Source organism: Balaenoptera physalus (assembly GCF_965194825.1).
Source record: "Balaenoptera physalus genome assembly, chromosome: 14".
NCBI lineage: Eukaryota > Metazoa > Chordata > Mammalia > Artiodactyla > Balaenopteridae > Balaenoptera > Balaenoptera physalus.
This window is the reverse complement of record NC_138893.1, coordinates 72,069,389-72,088,093: the sequence shown is the minus strand read 5'-3', so window position 1 is coordinate 72,088,093 and position 18,705 is coordinate 72,069,389. Positions and strand designations below refer to the sequence as shown.

General features: G+C 47.0%; 1 long non-coding RNA gene across 1 annotated transcript; it reads right to left on the bottom strand.

Moving 5' to 3' along the window:
• Positions 1-5,715: 5,715 nt before the first annotated feature.
• LOC309642483 lies at positions 5,716-17,810 on the bottom strand. Its single transcript, XR_014253225.1, has 2 exons — positions 16,421-17,810; positions 5,716-10,981 (listed from the first exon to the last, which is right to left on the bottom strand). It is a non-coding gene; the product is annotated as an uncharacterized lncRNA (long non-coding RNA).
• Between the last annotated feature and the right edge of the window lie 895 nt (positions 17,811-18,705).

The window sequence follows — 18,705 nt, the reverse complement described above, 5'->3', positions numbered from 1 at the left end:
TGTTAACTCTGAGTCTCATTTCCGTATTAGTCAAATGGGGGGTGGAGGTTGGACTAGAATATATTCAGGATTCTGTGCTCATTTAGGAGAGTCCATGATTTCTTTATCTTTGTAGGAAATAGAGTAATTCTGTAGCCCTCCCACCTTTCCATAGAAGGAAGCAGAGGCGCAGCCACTGGGGAGAAGAGTCTGGAGGCTCCTTAAAAAACTAAAAATAGAGTTACCATATGATCCAGCAATCCCACTCCTGGGCATATATCTGGAAAAGATGAAAACTCTCATTCAAAAAGATACGTGCACCTTAATGTTCACAGCAGCACTGTTTACAATAGCCAAGACATGGAAGCAACCGAAGTGTCCATTGACAGATGAATGGGTAAAGAAGATGTGGTATATATATATACAATGGAATACTACTCAGCCATAAAAAGAATGAAATAATGCCATTTGCAGCAACATGGATGGACCTATCATACTAAGTGAAGTAAGCCAGACAAATATATGACATCGCTTCTATGTGTAATCCAAAAAATAGTACAAATGAACTTATTTACAAAACAGAAATAGACTCACAGGCATAGAAAACAAACTTACGTTTACCAAAGGGGAAGTGGGGGAGAGTTAAATTAGGAGTTTTGGATTAACAGATACACACTAATATATATAAAATAGATAAATGACAAAGACCTACTGTATAGCACAGGGAACTATATTCAGTATCTTGTAATAACCTATAATGGAAAAGAATCTGAAAAAGAATATATATATAAATATACATATAATATATATAAATATTTTATATATAGAGAGAGAAAATCTTACTTTGCTATATACCTGAGACTAACACAACATTGTACATCAACTATACTTCAATTAAAAAAAAAGAGTATGAAGCAGAGGCCCTCACTGGCAGAGCCAGTATCAGGACCAGTGGGTAGAATTCCCACTACATGGCGGGAGTTGCCTGACTTGTGAAATTCATACCCTCATTTTCATGAGGGCTGTGCTGATTTTTCTGGCCTGGCCTACTCAGGTCAGAGCTTGATTCTATGGCTGGGCTGGTTAATTTAGTCATTTTGTAAACCTTAGCCGTGTCAGAGCTGTGCAATTGGCTATTAAAAGGCAGACAATAGCCTCATCCATCTGAATTACAGCTGTGTACCGACAAGGCACGTGGTGCTAGATAACGCGCCATAAATGTCCAAAATGCTGAGAAAAAATGTGGGACGATCGGGGTCAGAGGCCCACGTCACACTGTTGCCAGCTTGCCATGTGGCTCCAGAACTCGGGCCTGTGTCCAGCGCTGAGTTCCCGACACTCCGCTGACTCAGGATGTCAACGTTTGAGCCTTGCCAGGCAGCTTCTCCACAGGGCCCTGAGCCTTCTCCTCCCTCCCGCCTCGCCTGAACTGGCCTGTAGCTCAGCACTAGGGAGTGTCAAAATATCTGAGCCTGTGGAGGGTGACAAATCCAAAGCCTGTGAGGGTGACTCCTTTTGGGAAAGTTTATCCCGCAATTAATGACATCACAATTCTCTAGTCTCCCAGCTTGGCATTGTCAAAGTCATCCTCGTAGTCTCTACCTCTACAGGCTGTGGCATCACAACCTACAAACTTGGTGAAGCCCCATGTAGGAAAAACCCTTCCTGTGACTTTGCCAACCCCCTTTTTGGATCTTTTTCCCTTTCAAAGCCAAGCTCTTCTGAGAATATTCTACACTCATGGCCACCACTTTCTCACCTTCTCTTTGCTTCTCAGTTGTGGGTGTTTTGATACCCACTGCTGCTGAAATTGCTGTCCATAAAGTCACAGCAATGGGGTGGCGCACTCATCACCATATGGCTTGGGTCTACATCCCACCTGAACTTTGTAGCATTTCGTTTTGACATTGTGTCCCTGAATTCCCCTCTTCTGTTGGCTTCCGTGACATGAACTCCAGCCTCGTTCTCTTAACACTGGCTCCTCCTTCTCAGCTCCTCTCTCCCTCACATGCCAGGCTTTTCCTGGTTCCGCTTTGGTGCTTGTGTCCCACCCAACACACTTCCCATGAGCAATTGCATTCTGTTCCTGTGGCTTCAGCTGCCACTTGCAAGTTGACAGTTCCCAAATGGACATCTTCTCTAGACTTTATCTACTTGCCACTGGACATTGTCTCCTGAGTGTTCCACACACACCTGAAGTGCAAGTCCAAAGCAAAATGGGAACCCTTCTCTTGGATTCCCACTGGATTTTCCATCACAGTTACTCCTATCAGCAACCACTTGTTTGCCTAATTCACAGCATCTGATTCATCCCTGTGCCTTTGGACTGTTGCAAGAATTTCCTCATTCGTATCTCTGCTTCCAGTCTTTCTGTCTTGTGGTCCCTTCTCTACTCCAGTCATAGATTTGAACTTGACCCTCCTATTTGGCAGTTCCTACCATCTACAAGATACAGTCCCAGTGCTTTTACACGACCCTTGGGCCATTCATGGTCCACCACTAGCTGGCCCTCCCATCCTCTGTTCTAACCCCATCTGCATCCCCCATCCTGTTGCAGTCACCAGACTCCTTATTTTCTGTTCCTCAAACATGCCATACTTTGCCCAGATTGATGCCTATTGAATTCCTGTGCACTTTCCAAGTTTACCTTCTTTGAAAACTTTCCCTGGCTCCCTTGTCTCATTGTCTGCATGCCCAGAGCACTTTGTAATGTCTCTCTTGGGCACTTAGGGAGTGTTAGAACTGGAAAAAAGAAAGGGCGTCTCTCTCTTTCCTCACGTCTGTAGCCCCTCAAGCAAGTGAATTGGGCCTTCATCTTCTGAGCCGCCAGCACAGCACCTGGCCTTGAGTAAGTGCCCCATGAAAGGACAGTATGCTGGTGTCCACCGAGAAGAAAAGACAAATCAACTTGGAAGCTTAGAGGGGAGCTGGGCTTCAGGGAGGAGACCAGGAAGAGCTGGGTCGGCAAATTCTTCTCTGCAGTGCAGCTAATAGAGGCTACAGCATCTCTAGCAACAGTGCGTGCAGAGTGACTCTCCACATGGAACATTTAAACTCTGGGGTCTAAGGGAATGTAGCCTGTCTATTTTTTGTATTTGAGAAAGCAGGGCAGTATAATATAAATTAAGAGAGAGACCAAGGCAGAGTACTGTCCTCTGTAAATTCCCTGGGCCTGATGGAGGCAAGCTTTCTATCTTGGGCTCAGTACTTTATCACCTAGTCATACTTCCTCCTCTCTTCCCCAGGCAGAACTATTGACACAGAAAACTACGTTTGTATATATTAACACAGAAACCAATGAACAAATGCTGTGTTCCTGTGCAAATAGGCAAACTTCCTTATGCAGACAGGGATCAGCGACATTTGGCTCAGAAACATTTGGTTTTTAGAAATATTTAACAGACACAGGTCCAGATGACGTGCCGGCTGCTGCACCCTCCTCTGACGACAGCCCCGTGCCTGGACACCCCTGCTTTCCTCAGTCTCCCTGCTGTGCTCTGAGCATTTCTGTGGTCACTGTCCTTAGCTTCCTGGAAGCTAACATGTTCTTTAGTGAGTGTGTGTCAGATCCGTGCACTGTCACTTAACAGTGAGAGGGAATGGGTTATGCATGTGTTGTCAATGAATGAGGGTCATTCAATCAACATCATCAGCCACCTAGGCACATGCCAGGCTCTGGAGCCATGGAAGGCGCGGCTATAAATGTGCATGAGGCAACCTGGAGGAGCTCAGTGCTTATAAGGGAGACCTGTATTTGATGGTAAGATTATATACAAAAAGGCCTTTCTCTGTGCTGTATCATGTAGTGAAATATAGGGAACAAGCAAATGTCCTACAATCAGAGAAAGCTAAATAACATGCTATGACAGGCTCCTGGGCTGCTATTTTAATAGTATTGGGATTGCTCATGATCTGCTAAATACTTTGAAATCAGGATGTTGAACCATAGAGTATATGCTCCACTATTTGTAAGTGCACTTACCCAATCGTGGAAAAACAATAAACCAATATCCCTGGAAGGAAATACACCACTGATTATGGAATTATAGTGATTTTTTTTGTTCTTTTTATATTTTTCACATTTCCCAAGTTTTCTGTAATAAGCAGACATTGCATTTATAATCAGAAAAAGCTATTTTAAAAATCTCTTCATGCCTAGGTGGAAAAGACTGTCCACGGAGGTCCTTAGGGGTCCCCTGGGTTCTGCTCTCCTGTCAAGGAAACCTGGTTCTAAGAATTCCTGTAGAAGAGCTACCTAAAAGCAAAATGAAGGGGAAACAGAATGTGCACATTCCTAAGCTTCTGATACATCTTGCAAAACCACTTTCCAGCAAGGCTGTGCTGACTGACCTTCTCCTCCAACATCGCGTGAGAGGTGCAAAGGGTTGGAGCAGACACCTGGGTCCTGAGGGGATGGACGTTCTGACTGGTGACATTTAGTGGCAAGGCTACTTCCCTCCCACAAGACACTTGCTGATCTAGTCACCAGGGCTCCCGCTCAAATCCCATCTTATCTCCAAACACCCAGGCCTGGTTCAGAGATCAGAAATCCATGCATTTTGACAGAAGACCTCCAAGTACTGTCTTCCAGAGCAAATAAGTCCTACCATTGCTATGGGCTTTCCTGTGTCTCGGTTGGGAATGTTGGAGTCTGTCTGAACAGCTTGTTATCTCCAGAGTGATGATGTGACATTTGTAGGAGGCTGGCTCTGTTGGCTGTCTGTCACTAGGACAGTGCTAAGAACTGAGGATGCAGGAAGCAAAGGGGTGCAGCAAAGAGAGCCCAGAGTGGGAAGCTGAGTGGCCTGGAGACCCTGGGCAGGTGACTGCCCCTTCCTGGGCCGCAGGTTCCTCACCTATGACATGTATTCTGAGGTCCTTCCTGCCTGAACATCCAGCCATTTTGCATGCTCTGGTACAAAGAGATGCTGTGTGAATTCTCAGGGCGCCCCCAGTGCCCAGATAAACTCCTCTGTGGGTTTGCTTGGTGTCATTCAAGTGTTCCAAGTTTTCATTGGCTTTGGACTTCAGATCATAGATTGTTTGAGCTCACAGTGTTAGGGTTGGGATCTGACTACGTCAAGGCTCTCAAATTACGGATGAGGAAACTGAGACCCAGAAGGATGGAGAGACTTGCCTGAAGTCCCAGGGCATTTGCAGGCCAGCTGAGAGGACACCTGAAGCCCTCTCATCTGTGTGTGGAGCCCCTCACATCACCCTGCTTCCTCTCAACGTTGTATCTGAGCACTCCTCCTCGGGAGGAGCAGAGCCAGCTGGGACTCGAGCCCTGGGTTCCAAGTGTGATTTCCTTACACACGTGATGACCAGGATGCTGTCCTATGAGGCCGAGGCATGCACAGTGGGGCAAAGTGCTTCCTAATACTGAGCACCTGTGCGGAGGTTGAGCAATCAAAAGCCACAGAGGAGAAACCCCAGGACTTTGTCAGAAAGGAGAGAAGGGGACTCTCCTCTCCCAGGCCCTGCCAGACTCTTAGCAGAAGGTGGAGAGTGGGAAGAGAGGGAGGGGCAGGGATGGTCTGCCCCAGCCCTCCCGTGTCGGTTGTGAGCCTGGGCACTGAGGCCTTTGGCCCTGCCACCACGAAGCTCCCAGGATGTCATGGTAGAGGGGCGTGGGGCTAAGAGTGGGGTTTTGGCAGTGGATTTCTCTCCATCATTTTCTAGCAAGTCGAGCTGCCTGAGTTAGAAGGCAGATCCCCCAGCCTTGCTGTCTGTTCTTGAGAATGTGAATTCCACCTTGAATCACACAATGGGCCGTGGGATGCAGCCTGGTGTATTACACAAATTTCTCAAAAAATTACCGAAGCCCATTCAAGAAAAAATAGACAACTGAATAGCTCTATTACTGTTAATGACATTAAAATTAAAAACTTCTCACAAAGAAGCTCCCAGGTCTGAATGACTTCACTGGTGAATTCAATCAAATATTTAAGGAAGTAATAACATCAATCCTACAGTTGATTTTTGTATATGGTATGAGGTAGATTCCAACTTTAGTCTTTTTGCATGTGACTATCCAGTTTCCCAGCACCATTTGTTGAAGAGATTGTTCTTTCCCTTTTGAATGGACTTGGCAGCCTTATCAAAAATTAGTTCATCATAGATATATAAGCGTATTTGTGGATTCTCAATTCTATTGTCTTTCTTTATGCTAGTACCACACTGTTTGGGTTAGCTTTGTAGTGAGTTTTGAAATCAGGAAGTGTGACTCAGACACATATTCTATTATTCCTGCCCATATCATGTGCTGGTGACCTGCTAGCCTCCAGGGCCCCCCTTGAACTTCTGGTCCTGAGCCTAAGATAGGCACAAGCCTAGGAGGCCTGCTTTTTCTTTCTTCCCTCAGACTCCTCTCTGGGGTGTGTGTGTGGGTTGTGGGGGGGGGAGGGGGGAGAATATATTATGAAACTTGGATACTTTTGAAAGTGAAAGGGGATTTGTATCCATTTTACAGGGCTTATATAACAAATTACCACAAACTTGGTGGCTTGAAACAATAGATATTTATTCTCTCATAGTTCTGGAGACCAGACGTCTGGAAACAAAGTATTGGCAGAACTGTGTTTTCTCAGAAGGCTCTTGGGGAGGCTCCTTCCTTTACTTCTCTAGCTTCTGGTGGCTGCAGGCATTCTTGGCTTGTGGCCGCATGACTCCAATCTCTGCTGCTGTCTTCCCATGGTCTTCTCATCTGTGTGTCTTCTCTTCTGTCTCTTATAAGGGCACTTATCATTGGATTTAGGGCCCAGTGGATAATCCAGGATGATCTCATCTTGAGATCCTTAATTACATCTCCAAAGACCCTTTTTTCCAAACAAACTTATGATTACCAAAGGAGAAAGCGGAAGGGGGTGGGTAATAAATTGGGAATTTGGGATTAACAGATACACACTACTATATATAAAATAAACAACAAGGACCTACTGTATAGCACAGGGAACTATATTCAGTATCTTGTAATAACATATAATGGAAAAGAATCTGAAAAAGAATATATATATATGTAAAACTGAATCACTTTGCTCTATACCTGAAACATTGTAAATCAACTATACTTCAATAAAAGACAAAACAAAAACTCTTTTTCCAAATAAGTTCACATTTGCAGGCTACAGGGGTTAGGATGTGAGCACTTTTTTTTTTGGAGGGGGGTTGCATAATTCAACCCACTCTAGGATTTTACTAATAATTATACCAGGACAAAAGATATAATACCAGGACTCTCCCCAGCAAAGTAGGGCATATGGTCACCTAGATTGAAGACCCTGGAGTTTACCTTACATGAAAGGACTGCTCTTTTCTTCCATAGCATAGGGCAGAAGCACCCTCCCTCTCACTCCACCCTACCATGCTTCCTTGTGCTAGGCCAGAGTCTGGCCCATGTGGCCTTCCAAACCTGAGGATTCCTCTTACAGAGGTGGCATCTCAATCACTGTCTCTCCATATCTCTGAGAGGCAGGGGGGAAAAGAACTCTGATCCCTTGTGTGCCTCCCATCTAAAGCTTCCCGTGCTCCTATAATAGGCACACCAGGTGTCAGAGAATCCATGTGGTTCCTGACCTGTGCCAGATGTGTTCCCTTGTCTTTCCCTAGAAGTCGGGGATGGATCCAGCCCTCCTGATGTTTGCTTCTCCTCTCAGAACTCAAGGGAGGGGTGAGAGTGGGGGAGGGCTGGGAGATAAGTCCATCTGGAGGCAGAGCAGGGGATACAGGTTTCAGAGGGAAAGCAGAGAGAGGTTCTAGGTTTGGTCTTCTGCAGAAGGAGACAAGGGAGGCCGAGAGGGTAGATGGCCCGGGAGGTCTGGGAGGATGGGGAGAAACGAGAGGGGTGGAGTGAAATCTGGGCACCTGGGGGTAGGGGCTGAAAAAGGGGACCTAGGAAATTCCAGAGGCACATTTCTCTTTGTCACCTAGATGCTGGTTTTGTGGTCCCTTACATGGCATTGCAGGGACTTCTGGTACAGTTTTACCTCTATGATGTCCTGCTTTAAGAAACCAACATTCTGTGATTCTGTGGGGGTAATAATAGAGGAACGCCCCTTCTCAACCACAGGTGGTCAGATGACACATGCTGGACAATTAGAGCGTCTCATAACATTAGACGTGCTTATTAGCTCAGGGTCGGCATGTGACACAGCAGGGCCAACCAGAGCCCACTTTTCAGGAACTGAGGATGGATGTTGGGGAAGGAGTACTCTGTCTGTCTATGTGTACTGTGCGGGCTGTGTGAGCAGGGGCTTCTGTACAACATCCTGCTGTCTCACGGAGAGAATGTGTCTGAAGCTGAAGCCAAGTGGAGGCCTGCAGAGTCTAGAGGCGACTAGGGAGTGTCGAGGACCTTATTTGAACTCCTGGGCCCAGCCACACCTCAAAGTCCTGGTTGTGGGCTTTGAGGGTGGCAAGCCCATAAGTTTGCTTTGAGTAGTGTGTCTTTTGATGGCCACAGAATCTTTGACAGGGCTCCCCTGGAGAGGTAGGGTGGCCCCCAGGTGGTTGGCTAAGCCAGAGGCCTGTGGGCAAGAACTGGGTACCAAGGAGCACCATCAATGGGGCTGTGGGGTGTGGTGGAGCAGAGAGCAGAAATGGACCCTGAGGAACTGGAGGAGGAGATGCTTATTACCGCATGATCTCATTTCATACTCACTCAGCCTTAGAGGTGGGCACTGCTCCTATCCCAATGAGAAGACCAAGGCTGCAGAAGGTGAAGGCCGAGGCCACCCTGTAAGCAAGCAGCAGGACTGGAGTCCAGGCTCACTCCTCCCCGTGTCAATTTTCCTATTAACGAGGCAGTGATCTCTGTGCCCTCACAGCCTCCTCCACCCAGCTAGCTGCCTCCTGCATTATCCTGCTGCACAGACCTCATTACCACCAGAGCAGGGAGCATGGCTCCAGCCTCAATGCACACCTCGGCTGCTAATGATCACCCTAATTTGATTGGCTCCAAATGAATGTGACGCAAAATTACAAGATGCCAGAAGACACTGCCATAAATCGAATGAGTTGGCTTCAATTTATTATGTTTTGAATTCAATTAGATTTCTCCTCCAATCTGCTCTGAATATTAATCCAGCTGCTGGCTAGAGAGTGATACCTGGAAGAGGCTGTTATCATTGAATTCCAGCCTCAGCCATTCAGCTTGGGCTCAGGCCACAGCGCTGGACGGAACACCTCAGCCTGGGCGTGGGAAGGTCAAGGAAGTTCAAGGCCATCTGCCAAGCCTCCCGCCAGCCAGCGAGTCTGCATATTTCCTGTTGGGGAAGGGATTTAAAGCAACGTACCCGATTAAAATGGTTTTCAATTATTTTTAGTGCATAAACACTTCAAAAGGCTACATAGAAGGGAGTGTTGGAGTCATGGACTTTGTCATGTGACAGGCAGCAAGGGACATGGTGACCCGAGGTCTGGGCTCAGCCTGGCCACAAACTCTCTATGTGACCAGGGTAAATCTCCAACCTCTCCCAGCCTTGATTTCCCCATTTGCCAACTGAGGGAGTTGGACTCCAAGAACGATTTCGATAGCCTTAGATTCTGTGCTGCACACCCACGCACCCTGTCCCCCTCCCGCTGTCATTCTCTGGCCCATTTGCCCTGGGAACCTGACCTCTTCAGTCTGCCTCAGTGGCTCCCACATCTTGGTCCTAGTGCTGCCCCTTGGCTCATAGGGAAGCTGGGCAATGATGATTTACTTTCCTGGAGAAGGAGCAGCCACTAGGGAGAGATGGGGTCCCTGTCACTTCAGGTGGTTAAGACGGTCTGGAAAGCCCGGGACTGATAAAAAAGGGATGCCGATGACCTCAGGGACCTTCCCAAACTTGGACACCTAGGGGCTGTGACCTCTAAGTCAATAGAAAATTCGGGTATGAAGAAGCCAGGCCTGGATTTTGGGCAACTGGAGATGGGGATCTAGGCCAAGAGTCAGAGGACCAAGTCAGGCCCCAGGAAAGCAAAGGTGAATGGGATCCTGGCCAGCTGCTCTCAGGTGGCTTCCATTCATCTCCCAGGGCCAGAGCTGGCCGGAGCAGAGAGATGAGCGTGGTGTGGTCAGTGTTCCGGACAGACGCCGGAGACAGATGAGCCCTATGTCTGCGAAACAGATAAATGGGGGAGGGGCAGGTCTTCTTGTGAGAACTAAGGTACCTTGCTGTCTCCTGTAGAAAGGGGGTTGACAAGAGGTCCATCCATTCATTCCTTCATCTATTTGTAATTGCTTTCTTTTTTTGGCTGCATCAGATCTTCGTTGCTGTATACGGGCTTTCTCTAGTTGCGGTGAGCGGGGGCTACTCTTCGTTGCGGTGCGCAGGCTTCTCATTGCGGTGGCTTCTCTTGTTGTGGAGCATGGGCTCTAGGTGTGCGGGCTTCAGTAGTTGTGGCTCGCGGGCTTAGTTGCTCCGTGGCATGTGGGATCTTCCCAGACCAGGGCTCGAACCTGTGTCCCCTGCATTAGCAGGCAGATTCTTAACCACTAGTGGTGCCACCAGGGAAGCCCGGTTTGTTTTTAAAGCCTTGGGACATCTATCTTTTATTGAAACTTGTGACATAGCAGGTCAAACTCCTAGAGGTTCAGCCTAGCAGATAAGAAAGTAGGTAGTTTGCTTCTCAAAAAGCGTAACTTAAATGCTAATAAAGATGATTTCAAATCATCTTCATTGTATTTGACCCTAAAATTTCATCCCAAATGGAGTCACAATACTAGCTTAGGCCGTTCATCCAAATATCAATATTTAATGATCTTTCACTACCACAGTATATCTTGTCATCGACGTAATGCGTACAAATAGGAACAAATCAAGTAGGACAGAAGAGTTTATGATGAAAGAAAACAGTTGCCAACCTCACTTCTCCCCAGTCCTGGTCTCACTCTCCAGAAGCAGACTTCTTTTAAACATTTCCATTTTTAGTCCTTCTGGTGGATACCTCCATAACTCTAAATAGCATGCATGTGTAGTCTTATTTCTTGATCCATTATCTGTAGAAAATTTATTGACCCCTACAGTGGAAAAAAGAAATTGCTTCATAGATATGCCTCTCCTTCCTCCCTTCATTTTCCCAAGTTTAATGGTTTCCCATAATTTCTTTTAGTTCCACTGTTATTTACTTTTATAACTACACTGTGTAATTATACCTTGATCCTGCATTTCATCAACCTCAGTCAAGGTAATGGACCGTGGCAGCCAGTTTTGGTCTGTTCCCATACTCCCCACCCCTCTTTCTTTTGGGAAGGTATCTTCCTTTCTCGCCTGGGGCTAGGCTGGAGCGTGCTCCTGGCCGGCCAGTCAGTGCACTCCATCTCTTTAGCCATGGCAACTGCCTCACTACTGGGCATGTTCCCTAACCCAGGCCATTAAGCATCTTCCCCAGGCCTTTTACTACTAAGACTTCTTTCTTTTTCTCTGGGACTACCTCTAGCAGGTAAATGGAACATTTACTCTTGTAGGGTCCTTCTGGGCCACGATGTGGAGAGATCCTGCCTGAGAAACACAACCCAGAGGCCAACAGTTGTGAGAGGGGGAGCTAACAAGAGAGAGAGAGAGACTGAGGTCTGATGATGGGAAAGACTGCTGGATCCATCTCACCTGAAGCCTAGTTTGCCTCTTGACCTTCATGGCTACATGAGCCTAAACATTTCATCATTAGCTCTAACCCAGTGTATTAGCTTTCTGACTAAAACAGGGCTAATCACGGCATACTGAACACCCCATCGCATATAAGATGAGTATTAGCAACTATAATTCCTGTATTATTTGCCTACCACTGCTGTAACAAATTACCACAAATTTTGTGGCTTAAAATTTCACAAATTCTACAGTTCTGGAGGTCAGAAGTCTGAAATGGGTCTCACTGGGCTAAAGTATTCACAGGGCTGTGTACCTCCTTCTGGAGGCTCTAGTGGAGAATCTGTTTTCTTGCCCTTTCTAGCTTCTTATGACTGCCTGCCTTCCTTGGCTTGGTACCTCTCCATCCGTCTCCATCACTAGCAATGGTGGGTCTAGTCCTTCTCACATGACGTCACTCTGACCTCCTCTGCTGCCTCCATCTTCCCCGTTTAAAGATTGCTGGGATTCCACTGGGTAATCCAGGATGCTCTTTTTCTACCTGAATTTCCCTTTGCCACTGTGATGTTCTTTCTGACACTGCTTCCGACACCCAATATGTGGTATCTTTTCCAACACCAATCAATTCTCCAGTTCTCCAAGATCAACACCAAATCTCTGATTCTGTGACACAACTCAGTGCCCTACGATTCAATTCAATTCTGACACTAACTACCCAAAGTAAGCACAGACCCCACAGTTTTAAGGGTTCCGTACCTCAGGCTGACCTCAGTTCAGTTGCTAGTCACAAGTATTGCGTCTCCGTCTCCAGGGTACCCACACTTCTGTCCAGATGCTACAAATTTGAAGTTGTTTGAAGTTACCAACTATAATTTTGGATTTCCGTGCTTCTCCTTTCAGCCCCATCAGTTTTTTCTTCACCTATTTTGAGGCTCTGTTGTTCGGTGTGTACACATAGAGTATTGTTATGTCTTCCTCCTGAATTGATCCTTTTATCATTTTATAATGTCCCTCTTTGCTTCTAGTAATTTTCCTTGTTCTGAAGTTCCCTTTATCAGATATTGATATATATACACACCTAATTTTTATTTTTTTCTTCTTTTTTTTTAAAAAAATACTTATTTATTTATTTATTGACTGCATCGGGTCTTAGTTGTGGTGTAGGGGCTTCTCTCTAGTTGTGGTGAGTGGGCTCAGCAGTTGCAGTGCATGGGCTTAGTTGCCCTGTGGAATGTGGGATCTTAGTTCCCTGACCAGGGATCGAACCAGTGTCCCCTGCATTGCAAGATGGATTCTTAATCACTAGACCACCAGGGAAGTCCCTCCTAATTTTTTTTTTTTTTTTTAAACAAGGCTTGTCAACTTAGCCTATTTTTTTTTTTAAATTAATTTATGTATTTATTTTTGGCTGTGTTGGGTCTCCGTTTCTGTGCGAGGGCCTTCCCCAGTTGTGGCAAGTGGGGGCCACTCTTCATCGCGGTGCGCGGGCCTCCCACCATCGCGGCCTCTCTCGCTGCGGAGCACAGGCTCCAGACGCGCAGGCTCAGCAGGTGTGGCTCACGGGCCCAGCTGCTCCGCGGCATGTGGGATCCTCCCAGACCAGGGCCCGAACCCGTGTCCCCTGCATCGGCAGGCAGACTCTCAACCACTGCACCACCAGGGAAGCCCCCCCTAATTTTTAAATTCATGTTTGCATTGTTTTTTCCCATCATTTTATGTTCAATCTACCTTTGTCATTGAATTTGAAGTGAGATTTTTGTAAATAGCATATAGTTGGGTCTTTCTTTTTTTCTTTTCATTTAACATCCATTTTACTAATTTCTGTCATGCTTGGTGCATTTAGACCATTTAATTTAAGGCAATTATTGAGACGTTAGGGATTAAATCTGCCGTTTTATTATTTGTTTTATGTTTGTTTTCTGTGGTTCTTATGTTTCTCTTTTCTTGCCTTCTTATGGGTTACTTGAACACTTTTTAGGATTCTATATTGGTTTGTTTATTAGGTTTAAGAGTGTATCTCTTTGTATAGTGGTTTCTCTGGACATTACAATACATATATGTCTTATCAAAGTCTACTAGTATCAATATTTTACCATTCTGAATGAAGTGTTGAAACGTTACCTGTTTGCAGCCTCTGTCATGCCTGCTAAGTGTGTGAAGAGAACCTCTCCCACCTCCTCTGGAATCCTCATATACACTTGGCACTGCAGAAATGTGTTGGACTCCTTCATTCATTAATGGCCCTCCCTTCTCTTTGCTTCTGCCCTATGGGCTTTATTCATTTTAAATTTACAAGATTAAATTTCAGGCTATCTTCAGAAGAATAGGAAGTGAAGGAATAAAAGAATGGAAAGCTCGAAGGGCCCTTTAAGAGGCATGCAGTGGGAGGATCCTGGACTTTGGTTCTGGGCAGATCCGATGCCCCATGAATTGGCACTGCTCAGTCACCCATCGCGTGGCCTGGGTAAGTGCGTGATCACACCAAGCTCCAGTGTTGTCTTGGCAGCTCACATTGTTGCTGGGAAGATGAGTGAGAGGGAGTGTGTGAGGAGTCTGGTTTGGTGCCTGGCACAGAGAGATGCCCTATTCATGGCTCACTATCTTTACACCTGCACCATAGTCAAAAGCTGAATGCTGGGAAGATGCAGCACATCCCTGTGGGGTGACCACGGGCCTCTTTCACTTGTGATTCCTGAAACAGTCTGACTAAACCGCCTTTGGTGCCAAGGAATGTCCCAGGAAAGGAGGTGTGTCGCCCTTGGAGGGGACTGCTTCCTGATGGCTGAGCCAAGTAAGGGAGGGGGTCGGGGCCATTTTAAGAAAGTCACTGCTGGACTTCCCTGGTGGCGCAGTGGTTAAGAATCTGCCTGCCAATGCAGGGGACACGGGTTCGAGCCCTGGTCCGGGAAGATCCCACGTGCCGCGGAGCAACCAAGCCCGTGTGCCACAACTACTGAGCCTGCACTCTAGAGCCCACGAGCCACAACTACTGAAGCCCGTGCGCCTAGAGCCTATGCTCCGCAACAAGAGAAGCCACCGCAATGAGAAGCCCGCGCACCACAACGAAGAGTAGCCCCCGCTCGCCGCAACTAGAGAAAGCCCACGCGCAGCGACGAAGACCCAATGCAGCCAAAAATAAATGAATAAATAAATAAATTAAAAAAAAAAAAAGAAAGTCACTGCCCACTACACTCTATCCCTTGGAGACTCCACCTGCCCCATTTCAAACAGTAAAACCACCACATCCACCTTCATTACATGCAGTTTATATATAATGACATGAGTTATATATAACTACTATAAAACAACAAGTTCCCTAGTTGACATAATGTTACATATTGTAGGCCTGGGATTAAAATACCTACATATTTTGTCAAAAGATGTTTTTCGTAGCATTTGAGAAGTTTGGAGCTCCTAATGGTTTCTCATGTCACAAACATTTTTACAGGCCCTGGAAAAACTCAGAGGACCTGCATTCTGGGCTTGCAACAGATGAAACAGCCCTGCTAGTGTTCTCAGGAGGATGGTGGGGACCGGGCTCGCTGGGAGAGGGTCAGCCAGATGCCCACCACGCAGGAGGCAGGGCATCATGCCACAAGGATCGGTTTGCTGAGCACATCAACAACAGGACTGAGCCACAAACCCACAGTGAGTGGCCTGTGAGCAGGGCATAGCAGGCTACAGCATCTGGGGTATCAGCGGGGTGAAATCCTGGCTTTGTTGCCTTCTGGCTGTGTGACTTTGGTCGCGTTACTTGCCCATCCTGATCCTCAAATGCTCTAAGGTCTTTTTACCTTTAGAACCTTTAGAACCAGAACAGCCACGAGGCTCTGGTTTGTTGGTTGCTGCCCCTTATTTAACTCCTTTTCTCAAATATAGGCGATTGGGTTGGCTTAAAATGGGACATTTCTGGGCACTCTCCTCACCCTGACTTGGAGGCTGTGAGGAAACCCACTGTGCGGAAGGAATGGGGGAAACTTGCGGCTGGAACTGTGTTTTATTGGCAAAGGGAAGGGGAGATCATGTGCTTGAGTTATAAAGAATGAGGATCACACACCTTTTCTTAGATTGAAGACATTCCTGAGCTCTTTATCTGCCCTGTTGCAACTTCTAAATTGCTAAAGCCTTATGCCTCCAGGTTGGCCTGACGTGTGGTCTCCATGCTGGTGGGGGTGAATGAGCCTGAAATGTTCCTCGGCTGAATGGAAAAGCGAGGCCACCTGGGACCTGCCCAGCATCTCACTTTGGGGACTGACAAGCGTGGGCATCGTCAGTGAGCACTTCCTGAGACCCAGCGGGGCAGCAGGGGAGGCATGGGAGCTTCTGCCTGCTTGGTACTGGGCTGACCCAGTCGGGGCTTGGGAGGGCCGTGCCCAAGAGAGCTGCACCCTGGCCGGGAACACGCCCAGCCTGCCAGCACTCGGCCCAGGGGAGAGGCCAGGCTGGCACAGGAGGGCAAGGTTATGGGGCGGTCATGGCCTGGGGGCCCTTCCTAGCAGGTGAGTCCAAGCCAGGGGTTATTTCTCTCCTGAAAGTGAGGTCCAAATATGGGGTTACTATTGTTATTGCCGTTTTATTATTGCTAGTGTTGGAAATACACATTGAACAATGTTGTGGGCATCGGAGATTAAACATGAATGAGGCAAATTCCTCTCTTATGAGGCTCACATTCCAGAGGGGGAGACAGATACCCTTCCCCCTAATAAACAGACAATGGCTACAAAATGTAGTAACTTCCCTGAAGAGAAAACCAAGGGACAGAGAGAAAATAATGGTGATGGGGTGGGTTAGACTTTAGGAAGGGAAATGAGGAGTGGTCCCTGCACAGGAGTGAGGGGGAGGAAGCTGAGGCTCAGAGAAGTAAAGTTACTTACCCCAAGGTCACTTCCTGGTAATGGCAGGGCTAGCGGGCTGTCCCTCTCCACTTTGTCTTGCTCATCATGTCGACCTGTTGGGACCAGGGTCTGAGCTGGGGCAGAAACTATGGCACTGCGGGTGTGTGGCCCTAGTGGAGAAGGTTAAGGGGCCCCATGCAGGCCGAAGCCTGAGCCTTCTGTGCTCAGCCTTCAGAGGAATAACTCAGTCCTGCATCCTGTCCCACTCCCAAGTCTCCAGGCTTTTCCTGGCTCTCCTCTGGTGGGCTCAGAAGTTAAGACCTGCACTTCACAAAATAATGACTGAGAAGTCAGATTTTAAAGGAGAACTTGGAGAACACCACCCTTATTTTATGAAGGAGAAACAGGTCCAGAGAGGGTGGGTGATTTGCCTAAGGTCACACAGCTGACCTGGAGTAGTCTCCCAACAGGTCCCTCAGTGCTCTTTCCCCTTGTGTGGTTATATTCCCTTCTAGGAAACTTACAAGGACCCAAAGGAATGCATCACTAATGGTGTGATTTTGTGGAAGGTGGGGGTGAGCTATAGGAGGCATGGACACAGCCTACTAATGGCATAATATGAAATTAGCCATAATATGAAATTAGCCATTATGATGTCTGAGTTCTGGGCCTTGCACATTGTTGGCACTCTACCAAAGTTTGCTAATTGACTGCATGAATGCTGAGGTGTGGGGATGTCTTCCTACTTTCTCATCCTCAGAGGACACTCTTTATATACTCAGGGTGGGGGAGGTGTACGGGGAGTCAACTTTCACCTATTCATGCTGATTATATGCTCCTGCATGCACACGTGCACACACACACACACACACACACACACACACACACACACACACATCCCGGACTTCTCAAGCTTTTGAAGCCAGCAAGGAACATAGCCAGGCCTAAGATAATATTTGTTGGCCTCTGTTTTCTTGTGCTTTAACAGAAAAAAACTATCCTCCAAGCCCACAGCTGTGGAGATCTTCCTGGGCAGTGCTCAGTCTTTAATCACGTTCTGGAGGACAGGATGATCTGTGACTCAGGAATCTGCTTGGTTGATAACTCAATTCTGCCACTGGGCCACATTTATAAGCAGTGATAGTGCACCCCATGGAAACCCAGAATCCAATTAGGGCTAAGGGCTGCGTCATTTCTCATCCCTCACTCTGCCTTCCATAGCCCCTGACCATCCATCTTCCTTGGCTGAAGGCTCCCTGTGGTCTGCAGGGCAAACTTCTGAACCTCCCACTGGCTGCTCATCAGGCTGCTCTCCTGACGCTCACAGCAGCCACAGGTATTGGAGTCAAATCTTGAGGGGACAGGCTTTTTTTGGTCTCTGGGACTGGGGCACACAGGACAATTCCGGGCTTTCAGTGAGTGGAAGCATTTCATTACCTCTATCCGTTCTAGTCTTGGAGGTCCTGGGTATTTTCAAAAGCTCACCCAGCCTGAGAGCCGTTTGCGTGAAGCTGCGTGGATTGCTTCTTGGCAACAAATGTTGAAGCAGAGACTGCTAGAAAATCAGATGTTAGGATTTTAGCAATACAGAAAGCAGACCCCAAAGAGTTTTAATCAGCTTCATTTATACAAAAATGTGCAATGTGCCATTAGATAATGCAAATGTGCCATTAGATAATGCAAATGTGCCATTAGATAAGGGCTACATGGCTTTGCATCAGGCCATAAGATCAAAAGTTTATGAATTTTTCTGAGATTCATATTCACTTCTCAATTCTAGGACTATTAAGGTCCTGCCCACCCCCCACCTCCACCCCCCCGGAAATATCTGAAGGACTACATTTGTCCCAAGGGCTCAGCCTCCTCATTTTATGAACTATTTAGATAAGGAACAGCAAATATCTTTCAACTTGCCTGTCCGCTCCAATAGATTGGTGGTGGCTGCTCTAAAAGTGGGTCTAGAAGGATTCTGAGTCCTAATTGGGCACAGAGGGGAAGAATGCCACGTTCAATTAGCAAAGCCCTTTCTGCCTGCTGGAGGGTGAGAGGTGGCACATGCGTCACATGATTTGCTATCTTCCCACTGAACCACTCTAAATTCTGAAAGGGGTTTTTAAATAAGATAAATAGATCCAGCCCTCAAGTTCTTCTCAGGATAACAGGGCTGAAGAGCGGCAAGTACTCCCAGTCAACAGACGATGCCTTTGTTGAGGCAGATGTAAGCATCAGCGTGCCATACTAGCCAAGCACATGGACTTGGACAAAGCCTGCTTCTGACACTTAACTGCTGGGTGGCAGTGGGCTAGTCATCTCAATGCTCTGAG